Source organism: Taeniopygia guttata, chromosome 2 (genome assembly GCF_048771995.1).
Source record: "Taeniopygia guttata chromosome 2, bTaeGut7.mat, whole genome shotgun sequence".
In the NCBI taxonomy this organism is placed as follows: domain Eukaryota; kingdom Metazoa; phylum Chordata; class Aves; order Passeriformes; family Estrildidae; genus Taeniopygia; species Taeniopygia guttata.
Genome location: NC_133026.1, coordinates 33,056,145 through 33,070,848, shown reverse-complemented (window position 1 = coordinate 33,070,848; position 14,704 = coordinate 33,056,145).

Sequence of the window (14,704 nt, the reverse complement as noted above, 5' to 3'; positions counted from 1 at the left end):
GGAAGACAGCAGTACTGGGTTCTGTGGGATCAAAAAAGGTCCTTCAGCTGTGCTTTTGAAACAAACAATTTCTTCTTCTGGCAAAATCCAAAACTCATTTTGAACCTTTGAACTCAGCAATAATCCACAACAATGCTTCCTGGGAACTGCTGTTCTTATGAATAGATGTAGCCATCTGGATACGGCTAGCTATTGTTAAACATGATGTTTATATGATGTCATATGCACCTATGCCTCTATAAAGAAAGAAATGCGTTTTTCTGCACCAGTGATTTTGTATTTTGAAAGCTAACACAGTAATTTTCCACCCTTTATGATTAATGTATCCTTTCTCAACCATTCTCTATGAGAACTATGAACTCTTTAAAAAAGCTGCATCTGTAGATCACTATCTAATATTTATGAACTTACTTTCTTTCATCGTCTTTCCTTGACCTGGAATCTCCCAGAAGTCTTCAGATCACTGGCTGAAAAACAGAAGGTAGGATATGTAGGAAAATGATAGTGTGAAGCTTTTAAAGCTCCTTTTGAAGGGAGCATCAGGCTACACCCCAGTCTTTCACTGGATGCTGGTGAACCACAAGAGTAGGGGCAGCATTTGCTCTGTGTTCTTTGTGTGGAGTCCTTTCCTAACAGGTCAGCAGTGTTAGGAAAGGACCAGGCAGGACGTGGCTCTGTTTTAGAATTTCTGTGCTCAGCTCATTAATAAACAAAACTTCAGTAATTGTTTTGCAGCATGACATGACCATAGGTTGTGCTTCCTGTTACTTCCATCAGCCCTGAGGGCACCCAGATGTCAGCTGGGAAATAAGCTCTATCAGCAGGCTTAAGCCTACAGTAGGTCCCTGCATTTGTTACTGCACACACAAAGTGTTCAAGGCATGTGGGGCCCTTGGCAGGTTTGCAGGTTCCTGGTTAGCAAGATGTGATGCCCAGGCAGGTCTTGATGTCCACCAGGACTTGGTGAATGCCTCAGCTTCTCAGAAAAAGGACAGATTGGGAGGGATTGTGGGCTGGGAGGCATGGCAGGGCAGCCTGCACCATCAGCATGGTTTTAATTTGATTCCCAACATGCAGGGCAAGATTTGGTGGCCTCCTCTGTTACTTGCTGCTCAGTGCATGAAGTCACGCTTCCTTTGCAAAGACTCATTCCTGCCTCAATAAATAGAGTTTTCCACTGCCACTGTTTATTTTACTGGGGGGGAGCTCTTTGTGTCACCTTTCCCTTTTTTAATTTTGGCCTCTTATGGACTACATGCTGGTTTGCTAAACCTGCCAATCTGAATGAGTAGCCCAGGGAATACAAGTTCCTATGGGATAAATGCTCTAGCTTATGACTCATGGGCTAGAATAGTAAAAGCTGATGCATAAAGGGCCCTGGGCACTAGCATACCACTGATGTTTTAAATTTATCTTCTTCAAATGAGAAAGATGTTTTTCTTTAAGACATACAAAAATATACCAGCTCAGTGCAATCTAAATGAAGTTATGTGGGAACACTGCTCTGCACTGTATTGCCAATCTTTTGTGTTTATATATAATTTTCCATAGGGCATTCCTGTCTGTTAAAGCACTCAGAATGCTTTCCTGTGGACTCCTTTTGACTGGCAGGAATACTAGCAGCCCTAAGTGTCATGTTGTTCATTTGTGCACAGTGTTTTTACAGCTATTCAATAGCATCTGTGAGTCATTTGCCTGCTGAGCCTCTCAGCTCTTTGGCGTGTGTCAGGTAGAGGTCTCAGGCAAGCAGGGAGAGGGAAGGAGGGCTGGGCTCTGTGACAAGAGGTGCCCAGCTGGCAGCTGTGGTCCAAAGGCAGTGTGGGTGCTGTGGCCAGCTGCCCTGTCTGCATGGGTATGACCCCAGGGAAGGTGTCAAAGGCTTTGGCCCATAAGTTCCTCCAGGACAAATAAAGTGGAAGGGAACTGTGGGCTGGTGGATCCCTAGTTCTGTCTTACTCCAAGAGTTGTTTAGAGAAGTGGCTTACTTCCCCAGAAAAGGTAGGTAACTTCTCTCCCAGAGTAAACTAAAGTAAAAATTGATACTGTCTGTTGCATCTGGATATCTGGTCCTTCCATTCACTAGGGTTGACTGGGAGGTGAGCCTTGCCTGTGTCTGCAGACCCACACATCACTTTGCACAGATTTATTTTCAAGACTTGTGTGTTGACTTCCACAGAGAGAGATCTTCTAGGAAGGCAGCACTTTTGGAAGCCATTCTGCTGATTTCTGTGCACCCGCTCAAATATTTAGCACTTATTTCCTGCAACTTGCCACAACTGAAAGTCCTAGCTGTGCTTTGGGGAAAAGGCTGCCCTTGGCTCTAGGTGAGATGCACTCAGTGTTTCCTGGCAGTGAGGTGCTGCAGAGGAAGGGCGAGTGGAAGGGGCAAACCTGGCTTTAGCAGTCAAATCCAGAGCTGACCCTAGTGAAAGCATGCAGCCTGCCTGTGGGGCAGAAACCCCTCAAAGATGGGGTGCAAGGGTGAGCCAAGTCAGAGAGGACCTGAACATGGAATGCTCCAGTCCAGAAACCCATCTTGGCAGCTGCCATCATCAGAGAGCCCCTGGGCTGATCATCCTTAGTGAGTCATTTGTGACTTTTAACAGTGAAGGAAAATTTGTTTCCTTTATTTTCTCTGACTCTCCATGGATTTTTATTCTGGAGGAAAAAGGAAGGGAAAGGTGAAATTTGCATTTAGCCATGAGGGTGACAGTGCATCTAGTTCTTGAAATTTCATGTGTAGTTTAAAGTGAAAAGAGGAAATGGCAGAAAAGTACAACACTGTGCCATGGCAGGCATTAATGTTGCTGTCGAAAGAGTGAAAAAAGCACATTTTTTCCAGAGTTATTCACATCTAATCCTTGGACAAAATTGCTCTGCATGACTCACTCATTCCTCTGTTTTCCTTGTCATACTGAGTTCAATGTCACACAGGCTCCTGAGAATAAACATTCTATAGATTTTGAGCAATATATAGAAAGGGCAAAGACATGAAAAAAGAATAAAAGGATTTTATAAAAATGCACAGACTACAAAAAAATGTTTTAAAATAAGGCAGAACCTCTGGATCATAAAAAATATTCTAAAAATTTTCTGAAGGCCAGTGTCTGCTTTCTCAACCACTCTTTCTTGTGAGATTTCAGCTAGACCAAAAATAAAATTACCATCTGGGTTGGTTTTGGAGGCAGTTTACAGAATGGGTATCTATGATAGATGAAGAACTGAATATGAATGTGAAAATGTCTTAGATTTCAAGTTCTTATTTTTGTGATCTGTACTTGTAAGTTTAATTGAACTGTTTCAATTTCACAATCAGGGGCATTTAGAAAAATACTGTCACTTTTCATGTTTAAGACCACAGCTGATGTGAATCCAATATTGGTCTTGAAACTGTAGTGAAAAGCTGAAAAAGAGCAAAAGGAAATGATGAAAAGTTCTTATGTTCTCAATTATTTATTCACTGTTTTTCCCCCTTCATTTTCACTCCAGGGATAGTAATGAGTTTTACGAATGTAAGGTGTCAGCTATAGACTTTTCTGTTGAAACCTCTAAATTTATGGCTCCTTGGGGCATTACAGGCATGGATAATGCATAATTTACAAACAGACTTGAAACTTTCATCTTCCTTTTCCCACTCCTTTTCAGAGCTTTTTGTTCAAGGAGTGATTTGTTTTGCTGTAGTGGAAACCATATGCTATTCCAAACCTCAGTGGAGTGTAGAAATTCTGCAACGTTGCCAGATGTTGCTGAAGAAACTTCACCTGACATAGAATTACACACTCTTCTTTTCTTCAGTCAAAACCATCTTTCTAAGAGAGCTTTTCTTCCTGCTCTTTGGTAGTGGGCAAGAGGAGACCAAATCACAGCCAGCTGCAGCAGGTACAGTCTCAGCATTGGACTCCTGAGGTCTGTGCCTTGTTTCTGGTGGGGCAGGAGCTGGACATTTATTGATCCACCTCACAAAAAGATAGGTCAATAGTTCTTAAATGGGAATCCTGCTTCTGGCATTGATTCCACTTTGTCAGTAAGGACTTACTGTATTGGATAAAACTAGTCTAGTTCAGGGTTGGTGTGACTGTGGCCATGAGTGTGCTGGTGTGACTTGTGCATGTGCTGCAGAGAAGGGTGGAAGAAATATCACAATTGAGCTGATAAGAGTTACTTTGGCTGAGTTCTCTCTGTTACTTAACAGTTAACATATGATTTGAAATAAAAGATTCTTATTCTCCCTCTTTTGTTCCCTAACAGATTCTAAAACATTGGATGCTCTTTTTATTCTAAAAATTCCCTTATTCTGATGTGTGTCTGCATGACTACTTTTCCTTGTGGCCATAAATCAGAGGGTTGAGATGTTTAGGGTATGAGGGTGGGGGACAAGATTGTCCCTTCACTGAAAAATGCAAAATTATGAGGAGAGCCTCCAAGCCCGGGGATGCTGAAAGAATGTGGGCTGAGCAGAACTGCACAGATGTGTGGATCCTTATACAACCAATTTATTCCCAAACTGAATAGCAATTGGATTTCCCAGGTACCTTTGTGGACTACTTATTTGCAGGTTGTGGATCCCTAGAAATCTGGTAGAATCCAATGGTTTGGTAATTTCAGTGACTGCCATTTAGGCTACATCTAAAATGAGATGTCAGTAATCTGAGAATTGTGTTAACAACATACTTTTGCCTTCACTCCCTAGTGTGATCAAAATGTTATTTCATCTTAGAGTTTAGCTGGGAGCTGTCTTGAACATTTGTGTGACCATGGGGAGTCATGGACATCCCAGCTGCATTACCAATGGAGTCACACCTTCCTATACTGACTTTGGGACAACTGGGGGCTGAGACCTGGTTGTGGCTCTTGTCACTTAGTGAAGATGTTCCCCTGTGCCTCCCATAGATGTATCATGGACAAATTGTGCAACTGTCCATCTGGTGAATCCTCAAACTGCTTTGCAACTCACCCTGAGGCCGTACTTGCTCCATTTTTGTGCCACTGCCTGCATTGCTGGGATACCGGCGCTTTGGCCCTTATTTCCACCCAAGCAGCTGAAACAGCTGTGAGCATTCCCATCTGGTTTACACAATGTCTTGAATGTAATCATTCCCAGCCCTTGTGGTCATACTGCCTAGAGTACAGTTATCTCCTTCAGGGGACGGGCGACACGAGATAAGGAAAACACATACAATCAGTTTTTGTTCACTACTCTACTATGTCATGGGTCTTTCCCAGGGTATTTGAGAGAAACAGAGCAGGAAACTTTCTGAAGGCAGTGCCCCACATCAATCTTTCTCTGGGTACGCTGGTCTTCTTGTGCAGCATTTCCCAGGTTTGGAGACAATACTTTTTTCTAGATAAACTGCTCAAAGTAACTTCAGACTTTTTTGCCCCAACTCTTCTCTTAGTCCAGGCAGATTCCTACTGGTGTCTTTGTTTAGCCTTCCTTACTCCTTTCCTACTCCACATGATTCTCATGCCTCTTTGCAAACAAGATGCATATCCTAGATTGCAGGTAGTCTGTTGATTCAAGCAGTGTTGTCTTCAGCATTTTCTACTGAGACTTACCAGATGGCTGCACTTACTGGTCTGGAGAAGTGAGTCTTGGTGGCAGAGTCTCATGTGTTCCCTAGCAACAACTCTCAGCTCTGTGTTGTAACTGGTGTCAGCTGTCAAAACTGACAAAAGTTTAGTTTTCTCTGTATTTCATTTACACACACCCATGTGCTCAACCCCACCTGCTATGCTGGAGGTCCCCTTGCTGTATATGATGGTGTGATGGACTGTGATTTGGGCCACTCTTGTTTGGTTTGTTCTTCGGTATTGTGTTACATGTAGAATAAAGCCCAAGGTTTTCAGCATAAGTGAAATGCAGCATTCAAATGGTGTGCTGTGAGGTTAAATGGGGGGTTTAAGTACATACAATCACACATTATAAATTGATCCCTCAACATTACAGGAAAATGTAATTATAATATGCAAGTTATATATTTTTTTTTTAGCTGTAATACCTAGTTCATACAAGGAATGCTTCAGGCACATAAGATTGTTAATTTTTTTTTAGCTTAAAACCAGGATAAACTATGATAGCTTTATTCAACAGGACACTGTGGAAATACACCAAGTCAGCACAAATACATAGCCTGTCACAGTCATTCCTGTATAAAATATGACTCACAGTTTTGAAACATATGGTTACACAAGTTTTAATTTAAGTGGCATCTTCTTCAGTCAGCAAAATGAGGTCTGGCTTGCCTGCAGGAAGTGGAGTCAGCACCTTCACCTGCTGAAGTGAGAAAGCTCCCCCAGTGACTGGTGTTGGTTTCCACAGTTGGTGTATGGCTGAACAAAAATGTGAACCTTTGCAATTGATGCACACAGGGAAAACCCAAGAGCCTTCCCATTCATTATCTGCAAGCTGCTGGAAATGCAGCTCATTGCATACCTTGTGGTCACACAGCCTGTGGTCGCCCCTGCCTGAAACCCCCCACGTGGATAACCAGATGCACCCCATACCATCAGACCTACACTTTCCCACGAACTCTTGTTTTCAATTTTGCCTCTCAGCCTTGATAGGGACAGCCCCTTACTATTCCATCCAGCCAAATTATCTATCTATCTATCTATCTATCTATCTATCTATCTATCTATCTATCTATCTTGTCACAGATTATTTTACTGATGCATTGGATAGATTTAAAATCCTCATCTGATCCTAGAAAGGAAATAATAATTAGCACCTACTCTCACAATAGGAAACTATAATCTCTTCTAGAGGAGAGGAATAGGGCTTGTCCTCCCACTCCTGACAGCTGCTGCTGAGAGACATTTCTGGGCTGTCAGAGCCTCCTTATGCACAGATTCTTTTGTAAATCTTCATTGTCCTCACCAATAGGTTTACACTTGACATCTGTTTTTCCCTGTGATTATTTTTTTTTTTTTGTCTTTCTCAATTTTTTTCCCTATCCAACTCTGTCCCTCCCTTCTGGTTGATTTTTTCTTTCTACTTTTACTTGGTATTTATTTGATGTTGAAAAGATTTTGGGGCAAATGAAATGTAAACTGAATCTAGATTTTGCATCAGGCTTTTCTAGAGTTCTGACAAAGGGTGAGTTTTCTTTGGACTGGGTAAAGTTAACCAAAGGAGGAAAATTGGATGGCCACTGAAAAGATAGGTATTTCATTGTAGAGATCTCATTGCAGAGCAGTTCTTGTAAGTGCAAGGAGAAATATATCTGTGAAGAGTTTGCCCAGGCCTTCCCACTGAAACAGAGTCATCTGATTTTGTTTAAAGTTTTTTGATCCAAAGAACAGGAAAACATTTCACTCATAAAGAGTATCTACAACTGTGTTTGAACCTTTGACACGGGAAACTGAGGAAATTAAACCAGCTGCTACCAGTTTCTCTGGAGCCAGAAAGATGTAAAGCTTACACCAGAAAGATGTAAAACTTACAGAAAGACAAAATGGTCTTTTTTCCTCATGTTGTCATTTTCTAAATGAAGAAAAGGAAAAAGCTATTTTTGGAAGGGGGAAAATGTCTTTGCTTGCATTTCTGCCTGTAATACAATGTGTGGCTGATAAGAAACTTATGGTTTATGTTGTTACTGTAGGGAATGAGATGACTTCTGAAGTTGGAGAAGGGCTGGAATGAGGCTAGCTCTTTCTGCTGCCTTTGTCCTATCCTGTACCCTGACAGTAAATTGCACAGTATCTTAAAATGACCTTTCATTCAGGCTGGATGGAGGCACTTTTAGTCAACTGGTAGGAGCAAGTGACCTCTGACCTTCTAATATTCAGTGAGTGCATGGAGGCATTTTCTGTGGCTAAGGGGTGGTCCTACTGGAAGGTGGCCACAGATGTCTGCTCTTGATAAATTTGGTGTTCAGATAGTGGGAGGGGACCTGCCACTGGCTTCACTGGAGAGTGAAATATGTAAGTCATAGGCAAGTGTTTCTGCTGGCTTTTAAACTCCATCACTGCCTGCGAAGACTGAAAACTCTTGACAGGCGAAGACTGAAAACTCTTGACAGGGCCTTGCACTGCCTTGGGATAGGTTTCAGCACCCCCCTTAAGTCCTTCCACAGCTGTTCTGATCCTGTGCTGGGGACCCAGCTGCACCATGTGCAGACAGCTCTGTTTCCTTCACCCTGATAGCTGGGAAGCAGGGTCAGTTGTTGGTCATCTGAGTTTGCTTTTTCTTCTGGAGTTGCTTTGTGCACCTGGTAGAAAGCAAACTTGACAGCATTCTCCTTATAGTGAGTTAGCCTGGTTAATTTGTAATTAGGACTTTCTTACACTGGAAACCTTCATCTGGTAGTCCACTCTCAGAGAAATTTCTGCTTCTTTGGTCATAGCAGCTTTTCAGAGTGTCTAGCCAAAACCACTATCATTGCTGGTTGGGACAGCTTATTCAATTTCACTCAGCCCTCTTGCACATCCCCTTCTTGCTCACCTCTCTTCTTCTAGTGCCAGTAATTTCTCTAAACTATTGTGTGTTGCTCAGTGGCAATAAATATTAATAAAGGTATGTCACTTTACTGCTGGAGGAGTGGGAGAAGAGGTGAGTGATGGATGTTTTACTTCAGAGGCTTGGTTCCCTTTGGCATGTCTTTTCCTCCCAGAAGAATTGCCAAATTATATTCTAGTTTCCCTTCCAGATAAACTACATCCTCACATCTGTCTGGCTCTGTTCCAAGCTGTTCTGAGTCAGTAGGAGCTGGGAGAAAAGTTTAACATGCAAATTGAAAATGTCAAATTTTGGCTTTGTTTATTGCTAGTTTTGTAGAAAGGAGGAAGTACAAAGCCTTTCTGTCAGAACAAGTCACTATTATTGTCTTGCTTTGAGTAAATGAACCTCTGAATTGCAGTAGAGGGAGTGTCTGGGATGCTAGGAGAGACTGCAGGGACAGTTCTGTAGGAGCAATCTTGGATGTGCTGGAAGAGCTGGAAGTGTGGTACTGGGAAGTGTGCAGCATTGAAGCATTCATCTGCCTTTAAGCAGTTGAACGTTATGAATGCTGGAAAGAAGTGGAGAAGAGACAACTGCACAAGAGGTGTTTGTTAAAATGAGGCAAGTGTGGTAAGACTTCTGAGCTCTCCATAGGAATGCAATATACTGCACTGACCTGGCGTTTCACTCTTTAATTATATCACTTCTGTCTGCAAGACACAATTCTGTGATCAAATATCTCATAAAAACTGAGAGCATTTGTATATGCAAATTTAATACATCCTTTGGGAAACACAGTTTCCATGAAAAGCTTTTGAGGTGCCCAAGGTGCTCTGCTGTGAATAAAATGCATTTTAATTACATGGATCAAGTGTGTTCTATACAGATGATGTTTTGGTCTGGATCGAACCAGAAGACCAGAAACGCTAGGGTAATTTAAATAGTAAATATTAGTAATTCCATCACAGGACAAACATACCAAGAAGAGAAACTGACCCAGCAAAGTGTGTGATCATGGTAGGACTGATGCTGTCACAAGTATTTGTGCTGCTTTGGTGCAGAAAGAGATTGATCTGAAGGTTCCAAATAATGGGGCCTTCATATCAAGGTTGTTCATGTGTGAGCACTGATGTGAAAAGATGTCTGAAGATCATAGGAAACTGATATCAGCTGAATTTGAGAAATGGAGGAGGTAATGAAAAGATCCAGATTTAAAGGTACAGCACTGGTAAATATGAAACTGATTTATCTATAACTGTTCCTACTGTGTCTGCTTGGTCGGTTTTCTTCTGCATGTGTTGTAAAACTGGAGATGAGCAACTTTACTGACACAGAAGCAAAGAAAAAAACACCACATGCCATCTAAAATTGAGTGCTAATGTACAGACAGAGAATAATGTCTTCCAAAACACCAAGCTTTGCTTGGTGGTGTAAAGAGGTCCATGTTGTTATTTATGGAAGCTGAAATGTTACATGAAATGGGCCATAAATCTCTTGCTACCATTGCCAAACTGGGTCTGTCCAGCACACTTGCTAGAACAGAGACAAGTTTTAACTTTAGAGGTGTGATTTGTGTATCCAATGTAAACCTGATGGAGAGGTGTTAATAGCAGGCAGATACTGGAGCATTCAGTGGAAGTCCCCCGGTATATGTCACTTAAAAAATACCTTTCAGCTTTAATTGGAATATGGATTATGATACTCGTGATGATCCCATGATGAAAACCTGTCATGAAGTCCTTACCACAAGAAGAGTGTTCTCTTAGCTTCCTTCTCCCATTGAGAGAAGCAGATCCTCGTAATAGACGGGATTTTCTCTAAGACAGCAGTGAAGTGATTCATAAGGAGTTGAAGAAAAATTGCTGAAAAAGATGGATGAAGGCTGCTTAGGGACAGAACAAGAGATGAGCTAAAGATTCCCAGTGAGTAATGATACTGGGAAAGTTGTCTAGGCTTGTTGCATATGTCAAAAATACAGACCACACCGAGTGGAGTAGTATTATATTGGTGTTTCAGGGAAAAATAAGCACATTGCCATCCATAAGTACTTACTGGACTAGTAAAAAATGCTTGAAAAAAAACATAAAATGAAAGCAGTATTGCAAAACCGAATGTATTTGGGTAAAATAATTTTTCAATTGAAGCTTTATCAAGAAATTATCTTTCTTTTCTTTGATAATTTGTGCAGTTTCCTTTCTTGTTGAATTTTCATGTGTTGAATTAAAGTGGAGACTGCTTTTAAGGATTACTTATGAGCATTTAACTCAAACATAAGTTTAAACAAAATCATTGATACAGTTGGGACTAAAAAGACAGATTACACTGTGAATGTTGATATTTTTTTTTTAGTTAAAGTGGAACGCTTAGTTACAGAGTAAGTTCTCTACTGCCCTTCTCTGTGGGGCAAGATCTATTGAGTTAATCACTGCACTTAACTAAAGCTGGATTTGAAATAACAGGGGAAGAGTATAATTCTGTATTTTTTTTTGTCTGATTCTGAAGTCCTTACCTGCAGAAGTAGGGTGAGTTAAATCAATGAGACTATTCACATGGATAAGCATTAATCATACGAGTAATGAGAAAAGGTTGAAGGGTCATTCTTAAAGTTGCTAAGAAGCTTTGCAGCTGCTTCATATGGACTAACTATCATTATATTTCCCCAGTTACTTCTTCTAATGCAGTAGTGATTAATTAAACTAGGGTGATATTGACCCCAAGCTAGTTTGTTCCCTGTTCAAGCCCCCTCTAAATGGTGTCTAGAGGGCTGAAGTGGGTGTGAGGTGTGCAGGCCAAAGTCTACAGCAGTGCCTGTGCATGAAGTCCATTCCATCCTCCGCTGGTTTCAGATTTCCTTTCTCAAGAAATTTGTCTTGGTGCCTGAAATGGAGTTTCCAGTCCCCATCCCCCTCTTGGTATCCCTGTCTGAACATATCAGTTATCATCTCATGCTACAGCACAGCAAGCATAGAAGTATTTATAGCTGGCCATGGCTAACGAGAGAGATTTGCAGTAGTCTCTTCAGTGCTTCCACACATGCCCAGAGTAATTACTTCCTTTCCCTGAAAAAGTAAACTTGCATTTTCCAAAACAGCAGCAGCAGCCTTCAGGTTGGATATTCTCCCAGGTGTTTTGTTCCCTCGGCGTTTACAGACATCAGGATGTCATTTCTGTTACTTCTGACTGCCCAGGGACTGTCCCTGCTTAGCCATAATACCATTACCAGAAATCAGCCTTGAAGCTGAATGATCCAGCGACCCATTGTTTCAGTTCTGAATTTATCTTCTGAAGGGACAGTCATGGCCATGTCAAAACCATCTGCTTTTCTTGTGTTGAGGAGCAGAGCACGCTGTACTATATGGCTTGTATTAATGGTGAGATTTTCAGCAGCATAGGAAAATATTTCCAAGCCTCTGATTTTTTTGAATCACTGTTATTCTTGCTTCATACATGGTTGCAGTGCAGTATAAGAAGAACCTTGTGTTTATTCACCCTTTCAGGAAGAAACTGACTGCTGGTACTTTTTTCTTGTCTATTTCTTTAGTCTGATATATTTGTTTATTTATGATATATTATTGTTTTTGTCCACCTCCTAAGAAGAGCCTTAAGAGGAATGAGCCACTTTGGTTTTGGAGTTTTGCATTTTCTTTTGAAACATCTGGATATATTTGAAGGCCCAGTATATAGTGTTTTTCTGCATCAAGGAGTCATTACTATCTTCATTAAACCAGAAGAAAATTTAAAAGGACAATGATGATAGGCATTGTTATCGCAAGTGCTAAAGTATACTGCCCTGTAGAACTTGTTACCCTTGCGCCAATGAAAATTCCCATGCCATTAGAAAATAAAAAGGAAAAGGAAACACAAGAAATAGTGTGGGAGATTTCCATATTTAATTCTCACTCAGTACTTTGGAAGAAGATGCTCTGCCAGCATGCCAAGGGAAACATTATTTCCAACTCCAGATGAATTATTTCTTACCGAAATCTGCACTTAGTCTTTCTTTCCTGTTCCTTTACACACTGTGTTTTTTCATGAACAATTGATACTAAGCCAGTATCACACTCAATAAGTAATCTGTTTCCAGCAAAGAAAGAGGGAAACAGGAAAACTTCCTTTCCTGGGAAAGAAAGGCAGGTGCTGCTGGCATAAATCAACAAAAAGTGAGTTTGTTCATTTAGCTATCCAGTAAGTCCTAATATGTCATCATGTCATGTACAGGATTCAGATGCTTTAATAGTGTTATCTTTCTCTCTTTTTAGAAGGGAGTTCATTTCAGTAAGCTTGTAAAGTACAATACACTGTATTAGAGGTTTCATTATTCACGGGGACCAACAGAGAAAAGAAAGATCTTTCCACACGTGATTAATACTTCAGCTGAATACCATGTGCTGGATTTGGGCCATCCATCAGCAATTTAACATCTGTAATCTGGCCATGGTGAGTCACTATTAACATCATGAACAAATCATGGATGCTCTGTGGTCTTAGCAGAGTTTATGGGTCTTGTATGAATTGAATGTGTGTTCAGCCTGGGGATGAAATGTGGATGGTCTAAATTAGAGGCAAAGGAAGTTATGAAAAGGAACCTTGCCATTTATTTATTTATTAAGTAGATGTATATGAGGCCTGTTTGTAAAAGTCTGGCGCTCAGCTGTTCCCTAACAGGGAAAGGTTAGAGGATGGGAGCCAGTGGAATTTAACCAAAATTCACTGATAAAAAAAAATAAAATAGAGGGATGTGATCAAATCCAACACACAGGCATATCCTTGAACCTGTAAAGGCATGCAGAGAGTTTGGTGGCAAGTCTGGTTTTGTTTAATTGCACCCATCACTGTGAGCTGTGGGCGCCTGCACACCAGTGTGGGGGGCAGGGTGAGGTTTCCCCTCTGCTCTGTCCCCCTTGCTGAGGACAGATGGCCTTTCTGCTCCATGCTTGCTCAGTGCTGTGATGCTGCAGCTATAACTTGAGCAGTGAGCTTACAAATGACTGAGGCCAGAAGAGGCTGCCAAGGGAATAACCTGAAGGTGCTCATCTCCTGCATAGGCGATGCTCACCTCTAACTGCACTCATTAATTCTTCAGGAGAGAAACCACTCCCTTGTCTAGACAAATTTCCCTGTGCCATGATTCTTTCATTCTGGGCATGCTGGCAGCAAGTGGCATGTCTCTGTGCAGACTCAAGAATTACCCTTGCCCCATGCCACCACAGAGATGCTCATGCTGGAGATCTCCTGGTTTGAACTTCTGGGCCTGTGAGGGGCAATGTGCTCAGGGAAAGCCCTCATCCCTGGGATACTCTGCCTTCCTGGGTCTGATGGACAGAATTTTTTGACCATGAAGGAGCATTATAGAGTTTGGCTAATCATTCAGGCATTTTCTAAAAAAAGAGGGTGAATTTGAATTGGAACAATCTTTTTCTTTCTTTGGCTTGGGGAGTGTTAGAGTGGCTGCTGCCCGCTTAGATCCTGTAATGCATGTTTAAATATACTCATCGCTCCTGCGACTGGTTTATATGATAGTTGCTTTGGTGATGCAAATAAACAAAAAACTGGGACATACCTGGTGCTGCAGAGCTTTATAATCCATAATTTTCAGACTTCTCCATTCATGAAGAATAATCTGATCTCGTCCAGGCTTCTGCTTTGGTTTTGTCCCTGCCTTCTCAGAAAAGCAGTGCAATAGCTCTGTCAGGGTGAGTTTGGTTGAATGGCAGGTTCTGGAGGGGAACATGAACAATTTCTGCAAATTGCCTTCAAAAGCGGCACAGGATCTTTCAGTCAATTCTAAAAGAACTGTTTACTGTTGCATATGGCAGTCATTATTTTGAATAATAAACCTACTGAGAATCTGAACAAGCATGGGCCAACAGATGGGTCATCTTGCTTAGCAATTTAAGCAAGTAATTTATTTCAATCACTAGGACAAAGCATGTGAAGATTATTAATTCCTTGCCAAGACACATGCAGCAAAGTCTCACAGACTTCTGAATCTTGTAGCCATTATGGAAATGAACACCTTCTCTTTCAGATTTGGGACCATTTTTGCTTGCTTTCAGCATTTTTTTCGTATTTCTTACTAATAAACCCCATTTTCCGATTCAAATCAAGAGGAGGTAAGATATTAATAAGTATAAAATTATAATGCAATTTCATCTGCATTTGGGTAGTGCTATTCAAAAGCTATTCACTAAGCAACAAAAACAGAGAAGCACTTATGTTATTTTCGGTAATAATTATGTATCCTATCTTCCTCTGAGGTGATTA